Here is a 13203-nt window from a genome sequence, read left to right as displayed (position 1 = left end):
GTATTACAGCTAAATTCGTATATTCTGTGGCATTTGGTCCAGTGGTGTTTTTAAAGGACGAGACCCGGAAGAAGTGATGCCAGACAATTGCCCCAGTCCTTCCACCCTAAGAATCACAAGGTTTGCAATGACGAACTAGACAGAGGAGGTTATCATTGGTGAAGGCACTGCTGGATTGGCGATGAGGAGAGATTCACATTGGCTAAAACTGCAGTACGAAAACCTGGTGTCGGTATCTCGTGAATCAAGTTGCAGACCTCAGAAGAGAGTATGGGCCATATTATCAAGAAAGGGCGATACATTATCGCTGCTTTTATCGGCAGGAAACTGCCACTGAAGCGTCGATAATGGGCTTAATAATATGCCCTTGTAAATTCCCATAGAAACCCAGGTTCTGGTATTAACCTGGGCTTCTATGGGAATTCACAAGGGCATGTTATCAAGCCCATTATCGCCGCTTTAGCGGCAGTTTCCTGCAGATAAAAGCGGCGCTAATGTATCACCCTTTCTTGATAATATGGCCCTTAATCTTCACAGACTGCTTTGTTATTTATTTTTTTAAATGTTTTTTTTATTAATATCAATCCGACCATGAAAATAATGCACTCATGGCAGCATTAAAGAAGCACATATTCTGAAGTCACAGATAATACACTTGGAGAAAAAATAATATATCCTAGTCTGTTAAGGATTTGGTCATATTTGAAAACCTGCAGTGAGGTCGCCTCTTGCAGAAGGGCACTGGATTCCATGTCCTATACGCCTACTATACTCAGTATCCGGAGGTTTCATCCCATCTATTCCCTCTCTGCTGGTTCGCCCATATTATCCCTCGTTCCCTTAATTGCTTGAGAAGTGAGGGAGTTCTGAAATCATAATAAACCACGACCTTGCATCTTCCTCCCATTTTTCGTCAAGTTTCATTGGTCTAATGCGAATTAACTCTGCTGTGGCCCACTCTCTCAGGTCTTTAGCCCAATTTTCCACCTTGGTGGACTGCAGGATCATCCAACTAATCACAGTTCTCCTTTTAGCCCACAATAGCCCAACTGGGTGAACCGTCGTGTGAGTTTCTTACCTTTGGGACTAGGAAGTAGTCCCAGAAGCACCTCTCTAATGGAGTGTGACAAAGACCACCCAGAGATCTGTTTCAGCCATTCCAGTACCAACTCCCAAATCAAATGTATTCAGAGCATTCCCATACCATGTGTAAAAACTGGGCTTCTAAATGACCACACCTAGGGCAACCTGCTGGACGCTCCGGATATATTTTGTGCAGTACGTGTGGATTGAGGTATGTTTGATGAACGATATTAAATTGAGTTAGCTTGAATCTCACATTGGAACTAATTTGCTTAACCCCATCATGTACTCCTTTCCATTCCGAATCCATCAGATGTGCCTCAAGATGCCCATCCCACTTGGCCTTACACCAGAGCGGGTCTGCGCTGAGGTATTTTTGTAGCGCCCTTTATATATGTGACACCAATCTACGGCCCATGCCAATGACAGAAGGACCTGCAGAGTAGCTGCAATAGGCGGCTCTTCCGGAAACATGAGCCACAACTCTCGCACAGCCGCCGAGATCTTCGCATATTGTAGGTACTGTCCCCTGCCCAAGTCAAACATCGACACTGCCTCCTTCCTCGTTAGGAACCGTTGTCCCCTATACAGGTAACCCATCATATAGCAGCCCCCTTCTTTCCACCTAGTGATTGCCATAGTATGACTTATGTGTTTAAACTATACCACTGCCCACAGCGGGGCATCTGGGGTATATGGCGCTCGTTTCACCACAGTTTTAATTGCAATCTCCTAGACTGCAGCCACATGTCTTATAATTTAGGGGAATCTTATGGGCACCCCTGCTCCCATCATGAGAAGGGCAAGTAAAGGGGACTCCCGATGATTAACATCCAGAAACGGATGTATGACGGTACAACGAGTACCGCTACAACGTGTACCTTTACGACGCAAGTTTAACAACGTAAGTCGTTACAACGACTTGCGTTAGGGGGCGCTGGATAGTGAATAGTTTAATTTACTATTCCAACTCCAGTCCCTATGGATAGTAGGGAAGGTGTTGGATAGTAAATTAAACTATTCCCTATCCTAGAGTGCCCTCCAGCGAAAGTAATGGTACCGCGTTGTAATGGTACCGCGTTGTAACTGTTCCGTTGTAATGGATGTTTCCCTCCAGTAACCATTTCTCCCAGTTGTTCTGCTCATCTAGCCACTGCTCTGCATGTTGAAGCTGGGTTGCTATATAATAAAAGCTTAACCGAGGGACCTCCATCCCCCCCACTCCCACATCCTCTGTAATGTATCTAGTTTCACCCTCTTCCTATTCGAGCCCCACAGGAGATCTACTATCAGACGGTCCAGTCTGCCATGGGATACGATGGAGGGATGTTTGCAAAACATATAAGCAGCATGGGAGGATGACCATTTTTATAAGGGCCTCTAGCCCCATCACAGATAACGGGAGGTCCTGCTAAAACTCAATTGATTTAGAAATACCATCCACGCACCGCCCCATGTTGTGTTCCAGATAGGCTTGTGTGTGCACCAATCTCACCCCCAAGTACCGGACCGTGACAGTGACCCAACTCATCCCCACTCTAGGCAGCTCACTCTCTTTCACCTTCCATAGACTGCGCATTGTAAACAACTTAGATTTCCCCGGGTTGAGACAGAGACCCGAGAGTTCAGGAAAACTAGTCAGCGCCTGAAGGAGCTCCGGAACTGCCAACCTTGGGTGTCGGAGGTACACCATTGTGTCGTCAGCATACATAGACACCAGATGTACAGTTGTCCCCAGCCAAACACCCCAGTGCTCCATCCATGTTCTAAGAACGATAGCCAAATGCTCCATTGTGAGGGCAAAAAGTAGCGGCGATGAGGGTAGCCCTGTCGGGTACTCGGTTGAAGCTCCAGACTGTCTGCTACCTGATTCTGAAGGCTGATACAAGCCATTGGTCTTCAGTAAAGCAGGTAAGTCATTTCAGATAATTTCCCCTCACTCCCATTTAAGCTAGTACCGTCCACATGTAATCCCACTCAACAGAATCAAAGGCCTGCCTTATATCTAGGAGACAGTGGGCCCACTCTGATTGCTCAAATTCTGCTGCATGGTATAGATGTGCAAGTCTGTGCAGGTTATGTGTAGTATTCCCCTCTGGATAAACCCAGACTTATCTGGGTGGACCAGTGGGTCATGTATGGCACTAGAAGCGCCGCTAATACCCCACTTAATATTTTTACGTCTATATTCAGGAGAGAGATGGCCCTATAGGAACTCGGAGAAAGAGGATCCCTGTATGGTTTAAGAATCATGGAGACCAATGCCTCCATCATTGTGCTGGAAAGTGTCCCCCTGGCTAAAGCCTTAGTAAATACTTCAAGGAGACGATTCACCAGCTTCGGGCAAACGGCTTATAAAATTCAGCTGGAAGACCGTCACATTTCCTGGGCTTCAGTTGCTTAATAGAGGTTAGCATTTCTTCCCTGGTAATTGGAGCCTTAAGGGCCTCTGCCTCCTCCTCCCCTAGGGTGGGAAGTGTAATTTCTTTAAAGAAGTCCTGAAACATGATAGGACTGGTCTGAGGAATAGAGGATCAAGTCTGGCACAGGTGGGTCGCAAATTATTTAACAACTTTGTCCGGCGTGAGCATCATGGTCCCCAAACTATCACAGAGCTGTAACACTGGTTTGCGTTACGTCTCTTTCCTATAAGTCGAGCTAATAAAGCTCCTGATCCATCTCCCTCCACATGAAGCCTCTTCCTATAGGTAGTGTATTTGTGTATTTCCAAACGCGACCTGGCCTCCAGTAACTCCCCCTGCACTTGTGTCCACGCAGTTCTATCAGTGGGGTTCTAATATAGTGCAGTCTCTAGGGTACATAAGCGTTTTTCTAGGGAATCAATATCTGCACAAAGCTGGTGGTGGACCCCATACATGGTCTTCATACAAACCCCCTGATAATGACCGTCATGGCCTCCCACTCTGTTGATCTAGAGGCAGTGGACCCCAATTCCGCCCAAAGTAATATTGAAGAGCATCTGTAACAGTCTGTACGTATGGAGGGCTCCTAAGGGCCTCAGCTCGAAGCCCCCATAGTTGAATGGATGGTCGCCCCGGTTTAGAGGACAGTATCAGCAACAAAGACACACGGTCAGATAGGTAACTCAGCAAATAAGACATGGCTCAATGATTAGAGCGGCAGACCCTGATGCAGAGGTCTAGCCCGGGACCAGGGTTCAATTCCCCGCCTCGGCGGGTCTTGGGCTCAAAATTCCACGGACCTGAAAATTCTCGCCTCGGTGCCTATTCCAATCATGGAGTCCCACTCTGCAACTCTGGGCAATAGCTTGCTTAATCTCCACAACGGCCCCCACAACGCTAAGGATGCCTGGCCTCCACCTTGGGGGTGCCCAGGAGTGGACGCCTCACAGGGAAATCCAGGATGGGTTCCACAGCGGTGTGCGTACAAGCGCCTTGAGACCCTTGTGGGTGAGTAGTGCGCTATACAAGTATCAATTTACATTACATTACATTTACATTACATGCTGAGAGACGTGGAGGTAAGGTGTTGGCTGCAGAAGTAAAACATGAAAACTCCCTTTTGCTAGGGGTCTGTGCTCTCCACTCATCGTGTAACTGCATGCCCTGTAGAATAGCCATGAGGGACCGCACCATACAGTGCTAAGGGTTTTCTCTGGGGACTCCCATTCCAACGCCCCATAAAAGATATAATTAAAATCTCCAAAGAGAAGGATTTCAGTACCCCTATAAGGTGTTGCTGCTTTCAGGATTGTCGGATAAAACTCAGAACAGTCCAGGTTGGGTGCATAGACATTAATAATACATAGATCCCTCCCTTCCCATCTTCCAAACAGGATGACACACTGCTCCCTTCGGGGTCAAGAACATGTTGAAGATGTTGGAATGGGCCCCCCGGGACCACCCACACAAATGCCCCCTCTGCAAAACCAGAGTAAGATGTAGCGTAGATTAGCCCCCTTCAGTGTTTCTGAAGTCTTTGTAAAGTGTTCCTCCAAATGTGTGTCTACTGCAACCCAGCAATTGCTATTCCATATCTCTTCAGGAAAACATGCACTCTACGGTGCTTGTCCTGACCAGCTATCCCATTGACATTCCAGTTAAGGAACTTCAATGTCTGTGATGTCATGGCAATACATTGACAATGGAGATGTCCTCTCCCCTGCCCTAGTTGTTCCTCCCTTCCCCACTATTGTCCATACATTGTGAAGCACACTCCATGTGACTCCATTAGTACCCCAAAAAACAGATAAACTCCAAAGAAAATTTACTTTCACGGACCCTACCCCCTCCCTTGGGCAGAAGTACAAGTTTAAGTATACATTCCCATATAACCAACCAAACATACTGCCCCATACCTCCCCCCAAAGAACAGTCAAGTGCTGTGCAAGAGATTTAGGCACGCCGGGGCACAAGATTCCTCTCAAGCTACCCCGATGGACCCGGTCTCCGTCGGGGACGTCGCTACTCCGGCGACAGCCTGAGTCCCTAGTATATTAAGTGAATCAACATGTCCCTCAAGCCCTATCACTTGCATAAATAAATAAAGCGAGACTAAACATCCCAACACAGGGGTCAATAGGCCACCTCGGGCCCTCAGATCACCACCACCCGAGTGCACTCCTACAACTGCTGCCAACCAATCCTTTTAAAACCCCCAGGAGTTCAAAGCTCCCCGTAGACTTATCTGTACAGTTCATCAGTTGCTGCGTAACTCTCAGGTTTCAATCATGATTACCATCCGGGCCCTCTGCTCTATGTTCAAGGTCCAGTTTGGCTCCATTGAGTCCGGAACAACCTCCGAATCTGATGCTTGGAGTGTACCATCTCGAAGGACGGTGATGCGGCCCAAGCTCATCGTTATTTTTTGGGGTGCCTGTTGTGTGGGCTGTCTACGGCCCTTCAAGGAAGACAGTGAGATATGCGGCTCTGCTGAACTCGTAGAGGGGACCAAGCACCTCCCCTCCGGGGTCCTGGTGTCCAACCAGTCTCTTGCCTCCTCTGCCGAGAAGAAAAACAGGACCCTGCCTTCATTCTCCACTCACAGTTTCGTGTGGAACATAAGACTATATTTAACCCATTGGCCGCTGTCGCGATTTCGCAGCAGTGCGGCCGTTTTAAAAACCAGGCGGGGCTGCGTCGGCCTTTGAACGTGCGCAGCAACAGCCAGGTAATGCTCTGAACGTTTAATGGCCAATGGCAGCACTTAACTGGTTAAGGTTCAGGTCTCTGAGCCATCGTTTGATAGCAATGAATGTCTTTCTCTGTTCCTGCACTCTTTGGGTGTAGTACGGATAGATGCTATGGAGTAACCATAATAAAAGATCCACCCTCCACGGCGAGAGAGCTGAAGCAAAAGATCTCTATCTTTGAAGTTAAATAATTTTGCAATTATGGCACAGGAGTACTCTGGGTCTAGGGGGCCACCAGTGCCCTACGCGCCCACTAAATACTGAAGAATTTCAGCAGCTGCTTGGGAGCCATTTTGCGAGTGATCCAATCCTCCAAGAACAAGTCTGCCACAGGGCCCTCTGCCTTCTTGGGAAATCCCACGAATCTTAGGTTCCCCCTTCTGGATCGACCTTCCGAACCTTCAGCCCGGTCTTCAAACCCTTTCACTTGATGTTTCAGCGCCATCACTGTAGCCTTAAGGCCCTTGACCTCTTCCTTCAGGACCTCTGTGTCTTTTTCTGTAACCGTCACTCTTTTCAAGACTTTTCTGAGGTCAAACCTCAACAGATTAACGTCTATAGCCACAGCATCAGTCTTCCGGATCATGTTATCCCTGATCTATTGAACGTCTTTTATAATCTCCATCAGTGTCGGAGAATCCTCTCCAGCCCTTTCAAGTGCTCTGCGTTCAAGTGCTCCTCGTTGTGGTGGTCCTCTCTCATTCCTGTCCCCCAGGCTGTGGGTTATGGGCTGGGCATAGTTTGATATTTTATTGGTTTGGGAATTCGCTGTTTTATCCTTCCCCGTTGTGGCTGGCTAGGCACTCAAACTATGTCTTATGTCACCCTCCAGGACCACAAAAGGGCACGTGTCACTGTACAGTGATTCGCCTTTAGGCCCCAATATCCATGTATGCTCAAAGGTGGCCCAGGGACTCTCATCAACCACAGGTTCTCCGCCACAACTTGGTGCATCAGGCCCCCTGCAGCCTCAGGACATCCTACTCTTCTCAACCTGCTGTACTATCTCACTGTCTGGGATCTTCCAGGTCGTAGTACACAAAGAGATGCTCTCCAGCACCACACGGTATCAGCAGGACGGTGAGGGCACTGCTTTGGCTGCTTATTCCATATGTACACAGCCCACGAGCATCTAAGGGCCTACTCCTGCTCATGCAGCCCGATAGTTATTACATCCCGGGTCGCTAAGCTGCTGTGGACCACGACTGGAGAGGGCCTGTGACATCGCCCAAGTCGTACACCGCCAATGAGGGAATGTCGACACACCAGGCTGTCCACGGGTCCTCAGTTCAATCTTCTGGGACAGGTCCCCCCTCAGCTGCCCTCAGCCTCAGTTTACAGGAACTCCACTGGATCAGGGAATGCACGCAGACATATTTTCATTATAGCGCCGCCGTCCGGAAGGGCCACCCGACCCACACAGGTGACACAAACCACTTAGACAGATGCAATCGGCTCTCATCCAGCGGAGAAACTGTCTCCCCCCCAGCGGACTCGAGGGCTCTCCGCAATGATATTGATGGTACTCGCCTTGTCGCAGGACCGACCTGCGCGCCGCAGCCGACCAACAAGTCTCCACAGGTGCCCGGGACGGACTGCTCCGTCTGATCCCGTCTTCCTGTATTTAAAATGGTGGCCGCTACTCTGATCACTTGGGACTCCGGGCTTCAACACAATTCCCGGAGCTCTGAGTCTCTCGTTTGTTCCACAACACAGGCGGGTTTCGCAGTCCCTAGGGACCAGGATATTGTATGATTTTGGATCAGCAAAGGCTGCCGCACAGAGCTCTATTTGAGCATGTCTAAGTGGCCATTCTAGGAAGCCACACTCCCACTCTGCCTTTTTATTAAGCAAGTAGTTGTCAGGACATTTGATTTTTAGGGAAATAATTGCCACCAGAAGTGTTTCTTGTTGAGCAGGAGGGATTAGTAGGAATTGGAAATTCTGTCCATATTTAGTAAGAACAGGTGTAGAAATATCCTTTTTATGTCAAGTTTCGTTTTTCATTGAAAATCCTTACATTATGTTATCATTACAACATTAATTAGGCCTGGGCGGTGAACTACACTCGGTTCGAGGAGTTCATCGTTTTTCCACACTCAGCGCTCCATGGAGCACAAAGAGTTCTGAACAGAGCGGAGTTTTTCCCTTGTTGTGCTTGCCAACGTCAAGTTGGCAAGTGCATGCCAGGAAAATCCACCTCCTGGCAAGATTCCTCAACACAAGCGGTCATTTTTCTCAACACAGGTGGTCCTAGATGGTCGTGACCGCTCGCCTTTAGAAGCCTTCTGTTCCTGTTGAGAAAGCTGCAGCTGGGGTAGAAATTGTTCTTGAGCAGCAAGAAAAGAAGCAGCACCATCTTGCGCTGTGCATGGTGCTGTTTGTTCTGATTTTACAATGCTGGACATACACCTGGCGCTGAAAATCAAGGTGAACGGTATCACCAAATGCACTCCGCCGTTTGCGGAACTCCGAGTAGCGCAGTGGAGCTTTTTTGGTCATTTTGCGTAGTTCCGTGCAGCAGAACTCCACGATCTCCACCCAGTTTTGACTACCTCTGTGAGGCGTTATTTTGTAAGTGCATGCTTCCAGACATCCCAGGCGCAGCAGGTAGACACAACCTGGCATTAATTACTTAGTCAAAAGTAGGGTCTCGTTTTATACTTGTCTAAAATATAAGTTTATAAAATATAAAAATCATGAGTATGGGGGGGATTGTTCTTGTGCGCTTTGGGTTTTGTCTCTCTGGGCTCCGAGCCGCGCATATCATCTGAGGTCTTTTATGAGCCGCTCTACGCTGTCAACCAGTTCCTGGATTGCGGGAGATCCTCAAATCAAGAGGGAGCCTTCGAGGAGTTCTCTTTAATTAATAAAAAATATTCTTCTGTGACAAGGACCCAAGAGGTTGAATATTGCTGAACTATTTAATGGCAGAGACAATTAATTGGCCTGAGACTCCCAGGGCTGCGGACCTGCAGTCAATTGGTACAAATATGTCTGAGCCACAGATGAACACATTACATAGTGCAGGCCACGGCACTGTACAACTGAGTAGAGGGTGGGCTCTTGCTTCCAAATAGGTAAGGAGGGAAGCTAAACGATTCACACTGAGTAGTGCAAAAGCTGACATGTTTTTTTCTTCAATTTGCAGCCACTACAGCAGTAGTCTTGGAAGCAGATACAGTTTCAAAGGTAATAATACGGACGCAACATAATACTGGAATATTTAATGTTTAGGTTGGTTTTCTGTGTGTTTTAAGGCAACATATAGCACGCTGAACCATCCTAAAGTGTCTCTGGCTGCAAGTGTCTGCCTTCTATTCTGCGATTGAATCTCTATTAGAGAAGAATGATCCAAATATAATTATGGTGATCCCCACAACTTCCCTAGGACTAAAAGTCTCCTCTGCGGAGAAAAGTATACATGTGTATGCATGGGCACTTCTATAAAAAAATAAGCATTGGCAAAGTCGATATCTCTGGCCTGTAAGTTTTTATTCCATGACTTTGGAGTTGTTGTGAGCTTCTGGGAATGGACGTGTGGGTAATTAAGAATGCAACACACAATACTGCAGATTACATGGTGGTGGTGTACTATATAACATGCATAATATTGCATGGAAAAATATCAAACTTCTATATTAAGATAACAACCACAATACTGGGTAAGTCGACGTGGAATTAAAAATAGTAAATATGCATTTACCCGGCAATTTACTGGCTAGCATGGGCGTCTGCAGGAGGAGGCAAGAAGGGGTGCTTGCCCCCCCCCCCCCCCCCGGAGCACCCCTCCATGCCATCCCTGCAGACGACCATGACAATTGCCACGCTGCGTCTTCAATTCCCCGTTCACCCCTCTTTTAAACTTCACGCCAACTCATCTTCCTCCTACCTGGACTTTAAACAGAGGCACAATTAGAGTCACATTTCAGGGATGGGGGCTGATTCATCCAGCCATATGCAGAGTGGAGATGCAGGGGCTCTAATAAGGGTTGAAAACACAACAAAGCCTCATTAACAAGTAAATTGTCTTTTAAAGACCTGTGTGAAGTACTCAGTGTGGCTGTGTGTATCCCCGGAAGGCTGTTTTAGCCGGGCCGACACACGAGGGAAGGAAGCGGGGCTGCAATGGGCGTTGCACGGCTGACTTTAAGCACTCAGTGCTAATTTCTGTGAATTTGTTTGTTGCTACTTTAATCTCCGATGGCATCTTTGCCGGTGATAACAATTCAGGCACAAACTCCCATTTGCACCGGATACAGCATTATTATTTGTGTACCGACAATGCGGTATGTATTTGCACCCAATTACATGTGCCCTGAAATAAGGAATAACATGAGTAAACGTTTCCTGTGGCAAGTTTTGATTGTTATTACTCCTAGCTTACAGATTTGTACATCAAATATCCTCCAGGTAGGACCCTTTGACAATTGCATGAGCAAACACAAGAGCAAACAACATGTATGATCAGCTAATAACAGGAGTAAGAACAAAAAATATAACCTTTTGCCTTTGTTCTCTCAACCCACCTCAGAATTAGGCCTGTAAGGTGCTGTTTGTTCTTAAACCCCAGGCGTAAGAACCAGACCAAACTAATGTAACTGTTTGTGTAATTGCGTATTTGTTGGGCAGCCTGTCCTAGCACACATTGTTAATAGAGGGTAGAAAGCATTTACCACTTGCTTGTGAGCTTTATTATTTATTTGAGGTAAATCCACGCCCTTCAGATATTGGTGCACTTTAAAACGGGTGATTTACCACACACCTTTACAGTATATTGAGAATGACCTCATGTGGGGTAATACATGTGCTCAGTACAGAGCAGAACATGAGGGTGATACTGCAGATCTCAGGGCTGTTATTAAGCATGGTCCAGGATCCAGGGTGCCCTCCCTGAGGTAATGCTGATTTTGGCCTGGCGTAATTTGCCAACACCATGACACATTCAGCAGCACCCGCCACTGACAGCTCTTTATTCTGAGCATCAACCTGCAGGCAGTGAAGGGGCTTTTTTATTTTCACTTCCAAGTGGACCCAAAGCAATCGACTACTTTAAAAGGCCATGAGCCCTCCTTTTGTTCGAGTATCACCTGGTGGAACGCTAAAACAAGGGACTAATTTAAAGGGCCATCAGCACTCCTTTTGTTTTAGTATCACCATGGTGGGAACTACCGGGACCCTAACCCCTAAATGGTAATGCAATCGAGGGAAACTAAGACCCACAGCTTGTGATCTGTACAAGGAAAATATGATTTTGAGGCAGGTTTTTGACATTGTTCAACCTCTGTGTATAAGAGATCAGCACACACCGTAAATATGCCAGATCTGGGTAATTACACGAATTATGATTTTAAAAATGTTCTCATTTTTTAATTTAATTTTTTCATGGCATTTCTCATCCCAGTGTAGGGTGTCAGAGTATGTTACATCACGCGCATGCGTTAAAAAAAGACAATAAATCATAAGTGTTCAAAACAATCTACAGTATGTTACATAAGACAATGAGGATTACAAATTGTCAAGAGTGCCTGGTCGGGTAGAAACACAAAGTCATGTTAGACTTTCTTACTTCTGAATGACCTCTTTTAGCAATCTTGCTAACAGACAGATTTTGAAAATAACAATAAGGTTCTAAACCCATTCCTTGACACTTGCATGTAACTCTTTGATGCCAATCCATAGCTCTCTGTGATATATTAGAATTATTGCAAGTTATGAACAGCAAACAACAAGAAGATGTCAAAAGCAGTAACCCGCTTACCTTGATACATAAAATACAAATTTTAAATTTGCATGTTAAACGTCATGATTCTTAGCTGGGTGTAGACAAAACAAAGATCTTTGCATTTACCAGCAGAGAAATGTTACTTTATTGAAGAAAGAGATGGCTGTGGTACAACAACCCTATGGTGCATGAGATCATATGCAGCCTGCTTCCTGTCCCACATGGCTCCTCCTGCGCTCCAGTGTTTCTTGTGCCCCACCTGGCACACATCATGTCCGAGGATGGTGATGGCGTTAACATTTTGCCCCCCACTGGAAAAACGTCTGCGGCCGCCCATGCTGGTTAGGTCAATGTAGTGAAAGAGAAAGAGGACAAAAAAAGGAAGGGCAATAGTAGAGAATTCCTAGGGATAAATTCAGAAGGAAAGAGAATAAGTAGAGCAGGGGAAATAATGTGAAATAAGCATTAGCAAGGGAGTAGGAAAATTGGTAGATGAAAATCTCCACATTAAAAAAGAAGTGGCGTGAGTAAAATAAACGAAAAAAGTTGTAGAACGAACAAAATGAGAACGATAGTGAAAATCAAGGCAATCGAAGGGAAACTTTGAAGGAACACAAGAAGATAAGAATGTGCAGGGAAGTGAACATATGAGATAGGGAAAACGGGAAGAATGAAAAAGAACAATTGGGAAACATAACGGAGAGGAAGTAAGTAGTGAATGGGTTAGGGGTAAAGAATGAAGGAAGAAAACTCACAAGAATGGTGAGAATAGAGAGCAAATCCAGAGAATTGCCATGTTCCAGGAACCGAGAAAGGATATAGCAAAGAGAAGTGGGCTATTAACCTTTGGTTAAGAGATCTGTCACTCACGATTATTTGTTGTGATCTCACCATAGCATTTGACAAATTACTCAACATTGTCAGGTGGAATCCAATTACCTTTGTATTGAACATATTGATCCATATCCTAAAAAGCATTTATTTATGTATTTATTTTTTAGAGTTTTAGATAGTGGGAACTAGACCCGAAGATTTCAGGTATCAGAGCGGTTTACATGAGCAACGGTTTTGTTACACATTCGTTTTGATAGGCACGGGGAGATTAAAAATGATTTGCCCAGAATCACAGGATGTTGTTTCGTTCCTTTCCAGAGCTTTCTCCAAAACTCCTAAAGATTCCATTAGAAATTGACATTGGACGTAATAGGCTTTCTATAGATGA

The sequence above is a fragment of the Lissotriton vulgaris genome, chromosome 5 (assembly GCF_964263255.1).
Source record: "Lissotriton vulgaris chromosome 5, aLisVul1.2, whole genome shotgun sequence".
Taxonomy (NCBI): Eukaryota; Metazoa; Chordata; class Amphibia; order Caudata; family Salamandridae; genus Lissotriton; species Lissotriton vulgaris.
The sequence above is the reverse complement of the archived record's forward strand: the minus strand, read 5'-3'. Positions refer to the sequence as shown.